Below are 10,712 nucleotides of genomic sequence, written 5' to 3'. Positions count from 1 at the left end.
TAAGGACTATCTTAAATGAGAAAAGTAAGTAACTGAGCTGGTGGCATTCAAGGAAGGAATTCCAGAGCTTAGCTCCTGGGCAAATGAAAATATGGTCACTGATGGTGGAGTTATGAAAATTTAGGATGCTCAATAGGCCAAAATGAGAGAAATGCATGTGTTTGAAGGTTTTTGGGGTTGGAAGAGTTTATAGAAAGGGAAAGGGCAAGATCACCCAAGGTTTGAAAAGAAAAGATAAGAATTTTAAAATCAAGGTGTTGCTTAACTGGGAGACAATGGATATATTTGAGAACAGGGATGATCGGTGAATTGGATCAGGTGTACATTAAGACATATGTAGCAGCGTTTTGGATGAACTCAAGTGTTGAAGGAACGTAAAATGTGGAATCAGCCAGAAGTGCATTACAGTAATCAAATCCACAGATGGAAAATGGTATAAGTAAGTGCTTCAGCAGCAATGAACTGAGACAGGTGCAAAGGTGGACAATATTGCAGAGGTGAATACTGGCAGTCTTGGCAATCATGTAAAAATATCATTGAAAGCTCATTGTGCAGTCAAATGTGATACCGAGAGTGTAAGGGGACTGGTTTAGCCTCACACTGTTGCCAGTGGCAATTAAGGAGTCAGTATCTAAGGAATGGAGTTTGGAATAGAACCAAAACAATGTCTTCAGTCTTCCCAAGATCTAATTGGAGGAAATTACTTCTCATCCAGAATAAATGAGGACATTTAACAAGGTTAATGATCCTCAGGCCAATCATGAGACAAATTGCTACCACTGTAATTGTGGCACTAACTGTTGTCCTGGTTTATAGGGGCCTTCAGAGGAAGGCTGAAAACTTCTCATACCAAATGGCTTGGAGGAATAGTTTGAGAGAGTTGAAGGATAAGCTGAAAGTTTGGCCATTAGTGGAGATACAGAAAGAGAGATGAATAAATAGTTCTCCAGATTTGGAATTCAGGGTTCAGGCCACAATGTACTGTGGGTGATTGATCTGAAATAGTATTAAGAAATGACTGCTATTCATAATATTTTTGCAAAAATCATTTATTAATGCTTCTCAAGTTAGTGAACAAGCATCCCTATCAAAATGAATCCATAAATGTTTATGAAAGCACCTGTCGAATATGAAATAAAATATTTACAGATAATGTCTATAACAATGTAAAGCCTGACTGACTCTATTTGTAATGGACCATCACAAATGGATTTGTGGTTGGAGTTGACAGCCTCCAAATAAACTGTGGAAGCAACAGACATGAGTTTGTCACTCGGAGAGTGAACTCTACCACTTCGAGGGATCTGCCAGGAAGACCAGGATAAAGATTAAATGAGTAAATAGGATAACTAAAGTATGTCACGATAAAGTGAAGAAACTGGACAGATAAGCACCAGGTTTTCAAAATCGGAGCCCACACAGGCCTCACTTACCCCTGAGGTACTTACCAGGACATTGTAAGCAAGCTCCCTTCAAGTTTCCAACCTTATTAATTTTAATGAATGGAGAGTCATTAGTACTGTTCTCAGGAACCTGGCAGACAGTTAGCTCAATTGGCTGGACATCTGGCTTGCGATGAAAAGTGAAACTAACAGCATGGGTTCAATTTCATATCTGGCTGAAGTCACCAATTCAACCTTCTCCCTTGCCTGAGGATTGGTGACCCTTGGGTTAAACCACTATGAGTTATTTCTGTCTAAAGAGTGCTGTGGGCCTCTAGGACTCTGGTGACTTTACCTTCCTCAGGAGTCTGTGATAATTTGTTTCAGTTGTTAGTCAGGAGAGAAAATGCTCTTATAGGGACATGAAGAAAAATTAATAGGCATTAACAATATATTTCCTGACCAAAAAATGATCAATGATCTCACAAATAAGGTAGCAGAAGCTGACAAAAATTATCAATTCTCAAAAAGTATAGTTTAGTATGAATCCAGCACTCAGGAGAAGGCCAAGGCAAGTATGATCATCTCAAGGGACTCCTGCACTATCTGCCTGGTTTTCGTAGACTTCCTGTCAGTCACCCATTCCTGCTCTGCCTGAATACTTCTAATCTGCAATCTGACCAGCTTCCTATATACATAATCTTCTGCCTCACAGATTGGCTCCAGCTGCAGCTCAAATCCCAAAACCTGGAGCTGAAACTTGTACAACGGATGTCATTTCCTGCACCTGTGTTTGTCTGGTATACATAGTGAGTCCATAATTTCACATTTACCACAGGACATACACTCCACTGGTTTGCACTGACGTGCCATCCTGTAACAATGAACACTATTTGTTACCCTTTGAACAAACATGACCTTATGATAAAACCTTACTCTCATGGAAGCTCCTCTTGGTGAAGCTGACTGCCCATCACAGGGTCATCACCTTGCCTGATCCACTCTTCTTGAACACCTGAGAGTTTTGACATGTTTCTGCACAGCACCATGCTACTTATATATCACACCTACTGCATGTTCCAACAGCCTATTTGGCCAACACATTGCATTGTTTCCGTCAAATACCATGTGTAAAATTCAAATGGGACATGTTCATGGTGTGTTGAAGAGGGACTATGGTCTGTCAGTAGGTCCTATCACAGTAATTCAAGTGGATTGTCTTATTTCAAACTAGGTAGAGTTATAGTGAATGGTCGCCTTATGACTATGAGGTACCAGGAGTTCAGATATTGATATTTATCCTTGTGGTGTGTCGAAATTGTTCCCTTTCGCCCTGCATTGCAGTGCATTGCATTTCACCCAGGACCAAACCAGGTGCTGGCAGGTGGGACTAGATTGGGTTGGGATATCTGATCGGCATGGACGGGTTGGACTGAAGGGTCTGTTTCCATGCTGTACATCTCTATGACTCTATGACTCTATGACCGCATACTGAACTGGGTTGCTATATCGGTCCAAGCTAGCTGGCTCAGGTGGCGGGGCCTCCTTTGCGAGCCATGAATGCCTTTCCTTTCTCTACCCTGTCCACCAACAGCTCCATGTCGCTGTGAGTAAACCCAGCAGTTAACTTGCCTTTCCCAGCCAGTCCCTATGGGATAATGATGTAGGACGAAATTGTGAGGGGCACTTTCCGGATTGCATCACCAGAATGTGCTGTGGAGCTGGGGTTTAAAATCTGAAGCTATAGCATGAATGTCGCAAAGGTTTGGCTGCAGCAAGCACTTTCAAGTGCCCTTTTGCATAATCTGATGAGATAGGTGCCAGAGAGACTGGTGGCATAATTAGTGAGTAGAAGGTTGAGTGAGAAAAGTTGACATGGCCAATGGTGAATCAGGCATCATGATCCACACCCAAACAAAGAACAATGTGACTAAACATGAGAAAGTTCAGCCCCCAATCCTCCATAGCTTAGTTATGTTACATCAATGTGTTCATGCATGTGCCATAACCATCAAAATCTAAGCAAGTTAATGGAGTCATTTTATGATGCTTACCAGAGTAGGCAACATGGTGTGTGCTGTGTGCACACATTAGATAGCAACAAAAATTTTGATTTCCTGATGGGGAGGGGGGGGTGAAACGCAGGGACTAAGTGAATGGCATGTTTGTGGCATGTCATGAATAATATTGTCCTTTGACGGATTTGTTCTTGTAATATATTTGCATGAAATGAAATTTATTATGTTAAAACTTCTTAAAAATATATTGTACCTTCAAGGTTAAAAATCTTGTGGCACCCAGTCCATCTTCATTTAAAGATGCTATGCACCAATTAGCTTTATCCCATTGTGTGAGGTCAGCTGTTCTCCATGTTGAACTCTATTGCACAAGGGAGAGGAGCAGGAGAATGACAGTGTGCATGGAGGCTTGGGACCATGAGGGGTGAGTAAACAGCAAGGGGGTGGGTATTGAAAGTTTGAGATATGGGTGAACAAAGAAGTGAAAGAGGGATATTAAGAAGGATAAAGGGTGGGCTTGAGATCATGGAGGAATGAAATTGGAAGGGCGTAACATGCTGGGTGGTGGGAACAGTCAGTCTCAGTAAGAAAGTAAGAGGGACAGAGGATGGGATCAGTACTGTCCACACGCAGATTCACTTCAGGGCACCGGCTTGCAGAGTTCTTACAGGGATTGAGTTCACCCACAACATCTGAACTATTCTCACTGAGTGGGATCTCGGATAGCTTTCTTTATAATGCATAAGTTCAACCCCAAACCACAGAGGTGGCAAGTACAGTAACATTTGTGTTATCCGATACCCACTAAGATCAGGCATTGGTGATAAATCAAAAATCCTGGTTAACCTAGTGGTTAAAAGATCAGTTTTACTTTAACAATCACTTTAGATGTACTAAAAACAGTGGTAGCAACTTTAACACCTGTTTTGTTTAAAAATTGACAACCTTCAAAGCATGATTGTGGTCCTCTGGCCATAAAATATTTTCGGCAAATGTTTTAGCACAGTCACCCTGTCAGAATGATCATCCAGTATGTGGTAGAATGGAAATCATAAGAGTGGTAGATACCTGGAATGTGTTGCCAGGCGAGGTGGAAGAAGCAGATACAACTGTAACATTTAAGAGGCATTTGGACATGCAGGAATAAAGTGATATGGACCATGTATAGGCAGATGGGATTCGTTTTGAACAGCATCATTGTTGGCACAGACGTGGTGGGCTGAAGGGCCTGTTCCTGTGCCATAGTGTTCTTTGTTTTATAAGCACGTAACTGATCCATGACTCAAACATTAATAGGAGAGAAGATACAGATCTAGAATGAGCATGTGTGGCAGAGATCTTGTGGTGTCATGCTAGTGTCCCTACCTCTGGCCTAGAAGGCATTGGTTCCAATCCCACCTGTTCCAGAGGTGCGTAATAATATTTCTGAACATGTTGATCAAAAAGTATCTAGAATGAGCATGGGAAGAGCAAGGCCTTAAACACCTCACTAGAGAGCTGTAATTGAGAACCTAATGGGTTAGATGTGAATGAAGAAAAGTGACAACTTGTAAGAATTTGGAAAACTTTACTTGGTGTTAAGGACCAAGCAGCCTTGTTGATAGTGTACGTGCTGAAGCCCACAGCCAGGGAAACCCCAGACCAGCAATTCAATTTGCAAGTAGTTGCATTGGAGTAAAAGCACAAGATCAGGGACAGAGCTCCAGTCCAAATTTAATGTTGTTTTGACCCAGTCTTTCATTTTCAGTGTCAATGTCCTTGCGAGGGCTTGGGCATCAGTTGTAAGTGGTAAACTTTGCATGTGTAGGTTTTAATGCTTACATGAAAGCAACTGTGTTTTGCTTTTCCATGGAATACTATGGTTTTATAACCTGGCAACAGATGAGAAACTCACAAGTACTCAGATTTGCTGTTTGGTGTAACATTCCAGTTTGTGAAGTGTTGGATGATACAAATATTACTATACAACATTGGATACAAACATGAAGATTTAATAAAAAGTGACCAAGAAAGCAAAACATTGTTTCTTTCATGTTAAAGCAAACGTCCAAAACTCCCCTGTGACCATCATTCTACCAACCACAAGCTGTGGTAGTACATTTAGCTCTCTGACTAAACTAGTGTCAACAATTAACAGGAAATCTTTACAAGTGGAATATCAATTTCAAAAACACTTGTTAATGAGTTGGGCAGGAAAGTTTTGCCCATGATGCAGATTCTCCTTGTCGAGTCAGAAAGCTCTTCTATGGCCCATTCATAGTTGCAGCAATGTTAAATGATGATGTGTTACAAATGAAAAGCTTGTCCTGCAGCAGAATCGCACATAGCTTCCATGTACACCATCAGCACTTTAAAGTTTAATTATAATCCTGTGGGAAACTGGGAAAAAGGAAGAGGGTAGAAGACGCACACACTTCCAGCCCCACCATTGAGAACAATAGTACTCTGATAAAGTTCCTCCCAGTATGTTCATGTAGGAACATAGAAAGAGCAATGCAGTGATTGGGAAGAAGAAATGAAAAATACCTGCCATGTTGGCAGTAACCATTAAAGCAGGCATTAAAATGGTTAAAAACACAATGGAAATCAATCATGAGGAGATGATGGCCTAGTGGTATTATTGATATTATTGCTGGACTGTTAATCCAGAGACCCAAGTCATCTCTAGGGACCCAGGTTCAAATCTGCTGAGACAGATGATGGAATTTAAATTCAACGAAAATCTAGGCATAAGAGTCTAATGATGACCATGAATCCATTGTTTTTGTTGGAAAAATCCATCTGGTTCACTAAAGTCTTTAGATTACATTACTTTAGATTACATTAAAGTGTGGAAACAGGCCCTTCGGCCCAACAAGTCCACACCGACCTGCCGAAGCGCAACCCACCCCTACCCCTACATTTACCCCTTACCTAACACTACGGGCAATTTAGCATGGCCAATTCACCTGACCTGCACATCTTTGGACTGTGGAAGGAAACCGGAGCACCCGGAGGAAACCCACGCAGACACGGGGAGAATGTGCAAACTCCACACAGTCAGTCGTCTGAGGCGGGAATTGAACCCGGGTCTCTAGCGCTGTGAGGCAGCAGTGCTGACCACTGTGCCACTGTGCCACCGTTCCTTCAGGGAAGGAAACTGCCAGCCTAACCTTGTCTGGCCTACACGTGACTCCAGACCCACAACAATGTGGTTGACTCTTAACTGCCCTCTGGGCAATTAGGGATGGGCAATACATGCTGGCCTAGCCCGTGATACCCTCATCCCATGAATGAATAAAAAAAAACAAATAATGATTTTCAGAAAGCAATATATGCACTGAATACTAGAGACAAAAAAGTAGCAGTAGGAAGGACTGATGATGGACCAAGTGTCTTTGAGATGATGTTCTATCATCCTTATAAATTGCATGGGATATATACACTGCTCAGACAGATCAATGGGCATAATGAGGACATGCTCTCCAGCAATGGGATGCTTTCAGTAGCATAGAAACAGCTGGTTGGCATTTATATTAGTAGTGGTTTGGCCTCACAATGTGACTCTGCAGAAGTTTTAGTAGCTTCTAAACATGTTAAACCACTATAGTTCAAATCAAACGCACTACTGGCACTGAAAATGCTAAGAGGCATTTTATTCACCCAACCCATCAGTTGGTCAACTAAAACAAATTGAAAACTATCATAAAATGAATTAATGTTTAATCAGAGAAAACAACTTGGAGACCCAAACATCCTTAGGGTTTTTGGCAGTTTTCTATGATAACTTTGACGGAACCTACCAGAAATGACAGAGGTTGATTGTATCCTTTCTGGGATCTTCTGTTATGAACTGGAAGGAACTGAGTGTTGCTTCACTCCTAACAAAAAAAGTTTCACCTGGGGCTTGGAACCTGGGGTGAAGGGTTGGATAGGAGCAAGTCTGAATCTGATGGCATTTGCATCCTGTGGGATGAAACTTCAAGAAGGTAAAAACAGCCCCATCAAGCGATGGGTTTGTGAGTTGGGGGCTTGGTGAGTATAGACCACATGGATTTTCTAGGATCCAGGAGAGACTTGAAAAAAAACTGTTTGACCTTTTACATATATAATGATGATGACTTATTTGGTACTGGCAATTTCAAACATTCTCCCTTCCCCCCACCCCACCCACCACCTCCTTGTCACCCTCAGTAGTGAGCATGCACCATATATTCTGTTGCACAGAACATGGGATTTTACCTGCCCACTTCCATGAAAGGAAAGATGCCCCCATCGTAAACTATGGCAGGGTATTGTGTTAGAGTTCCAACTGAAATGGCAATCACATAAGCGCCAGGAAGACCTCACAAGGGTTTTCAGGCCCCAGATGGTCTGACACCATTCAAATCAAGGGACTGATTCTCATCATGATTCTGTGGTGCTTGTAATTTGAACATGGCCTCAAAGTTGAGAACAGTGTTGACCTTCATTGTGACTGGTAGCAGATGGTTAACTGTCCCTGCAGGGTTTTACATCCCAGATGGCACATTTTAGTCACAATCTCTTTTCTGGGTTTGAGGCTCTTTTACCAGGCAGGTAGCTGACAAAATAAACCCACTCCCTGAGTTGTGAGCTTTGCATATTCTATGCCTTCGTTACACTAGTACTGCCTTAACTGACTGTTCCTGTCACAAAATGATACATCTGATAATGGTTCGACCCATGGTCTTGGATAGTACATTAGTTATAGTATTCAATCGTCATTCAGTCATTTTAAAATCATTTATTGTTAAGTTCTGCTTCAGGTGTAAACTGGATTAAAATACTTTACATTTGGTTGCATAGTTGTAAAATGTTACATGAGTTTATCCGCCTAAACAATGTACTAACAGATAAAATTTGACTTTGTTCTTATCTTTTCTGCATTATTACTGCAGTTTAAAGGGATCAGATTCCAGAAATGGAACCAAACAGAAAGAAATAGCTTTATTGTTTTATTGATTATTATTATTGTTGTTTGTGGTTTCTGCAATGCTATACTCAATGAAAATTAATGGTTGGAAAAATATTCCTTCCAGAATGTTCCTCCATCGTGATTAAAAAGCTAGTTCTAATTTGAGGATTTGTATTACAAATCTAAAGGAGATGTGTGAATGCATATCTTCAGTGTTGTGTTTTGTCAAATTTTGTTTAATACATCTCCAGAGATGCATCTTGCCATCTTACTGTGTTAAATGAAATTGTAGTTTATTGGACATTGGAATGATATTTTCTTCAACCATAAACATGTCACAAACTGGGAATTCCTTTCCCAAGCTGAGAACTGGAGCCAGAAAGAAAATCTACAACAAATAAGTACAAATGATATTCAGAACTGGCCTGTTTGACACTGACTGAGGGAAATACCGTGTAATAGAGCCATAGTCATAGAACCATGGAGCATGGAAACAGACCCTTTGGTTCGTGTAGTCCATGCCAACTATGTTCCCAAACTAAACTACTCCCACTTTCCTGCATTTGGCCCTTATTCTCCCAAACCTTTCCTATTCATGTACTTAGCCAAACGTCTTTTAAATGTTGTAACTGTACCTACATCCGTTATTTCTTCTGGCAGTTCATCCACATAAGTTCCACTCCCTGTGTAAAAAAACTGCCCCTCATGTCTTTTTAAATCTTTCTCCTCTCACCTTAAAAAATATGCTCCCTAGTCTTGAACTCTCCCACCCTAGGGAAAAACTCTTTGCCATTCACCTTAGCTATGCCCCTCATGATTTTATAAATCTCTATAAGGTCACCCCTCAACCTCTTATGCTCCAGGGAAAAAAGTGTCAGTCTCTCCTGATAACTCAACCCCTCCAGTCCTGGGAACATTCCTGTAAATTGTTTTCTGCACCGTTTCTAGTTTAACAACATCCTTCCTAAAGCAAGGCAACCAGAATTGTATGCAACATTCCAAAAGTGGCCTTATACATCAATAACATGATGTTTCAATTCCTATATTCAATGCTCTGACCAATGAAGGCAAGCATGCCAAACACCGTCATCATTACCCTAGCTACATGTGAATGCCACTTTCAAGGAACTATGAACTTGCACCCTTCAATCCCTCTGTTAACCTTGTGAAATGATACTGATGTGCATTCCAGACCTGATGCAATAACATAACTAATGAAATCAAATCACTTGTCTGGTGTGAGGTGGAGCAGGGGTATCTCTCCTATACTCAATGGTCTAAGCAATGAGAACGACCGACAAACCGACCGACTCCCACAGCTACCTGGACTACACCTCCTCCCATCCTGCCCCCTGTAAAAACGCCATCCCATTCTCCCAATTCCTTCGACTCCGCCGCATCTGCTCCCAGGAGGACCAGTTCCAAAAATGCACAACCCAGATGGCCTCCTTCTTCAAGGACTGCAATTTCCCCCCCAAATGTGGTCGACGATGCCCTCCACCGCATCTCTTCCACTTCCCGCTCCTCCGCCCTTGAGCCCCGCCCCTCCAACTGCCACCAGGACAGAACCCCACTGGTCCTCACCTACCACCCCACCAATCTCCATGTTCAGCGCATCATCCGCCGTCATTTCCGCCACCTCCAAACGGACCCCACCACCAAGGATATATTTCCCTCCCCTCCCCTATCAGCATTCCGTAAAGACCACTCCCTCCGTGACTCCCTCGTCAGGTCCACACCCCCCACCAACCCAACCTCCACTCCCGGCACCTTCCCCTGCAACCGCAGGAGGTGCAAGACTTGCGCCCACACCTCTCCCCTCACCTCCTTCCAAGGCCCCAAAGGAAACTTCCATATCCGCCACGGATTCACCTGCACCTCCACACATATCATCTATTGCATCCTCTGCACCCGATGTGGCCTCCTCTATATTGGGGAGACAGGCCGGCTACTTGCGGAGCGTTTCAGAGAACACCTCTGGGACACCCGGACCAACCAACCCAACCACCCTGTGGCTCAACATTTCAATTCCCCCTCCCACTCCACCAAGGATATGCAGGTCTTTGGACTCCTCCATCGCTAGACCACAACAAAACGACGGTTGGAGGAAGAGCGCCTCATCTTCCGCCTAGGAACCCTCCAACCACAAGGGATGAACTCGGATTTCACCAGTTTCCTCATTTCCCCTCCCCCCACCTTGTCTCAGTCTAATCCATCGAATTCAGCACCGCCTTCCTAACCTGCAATCTTCTTCCCGACCTCTCCGCCCCCACCCCAGTCTGACCTATCACCCTCACCTTGACCTCTTTCCACCTATCACATTTCCGACGCCCCTCCCCCAAGTCCCTCCTCCCTACCTTTTATCTTAGCCTGCTGGACAAACTTTCCTCATTCCTG

This window comes from Chiloscyllium plagiosum, unplaced genomic scaffold, assembly GCF_037043375.1.
Source record: "Chiloscyllium plagiosum isolate Xiang-an unplaced genomic scaffold, Cpla_swu_hap1 HiC_scaffold_22, whole genome shotgun sequence".
Lineage (NCBI taxonomy): Eukaryota > Metazoa > Chordata > Chondrichthyes > Orectolobiformes > Hemiscylliidae > Chiloscyllium > Chiloscyllium plagiosum.
This window is presented reverse-complemented; position numbering follows the sequence as displayed.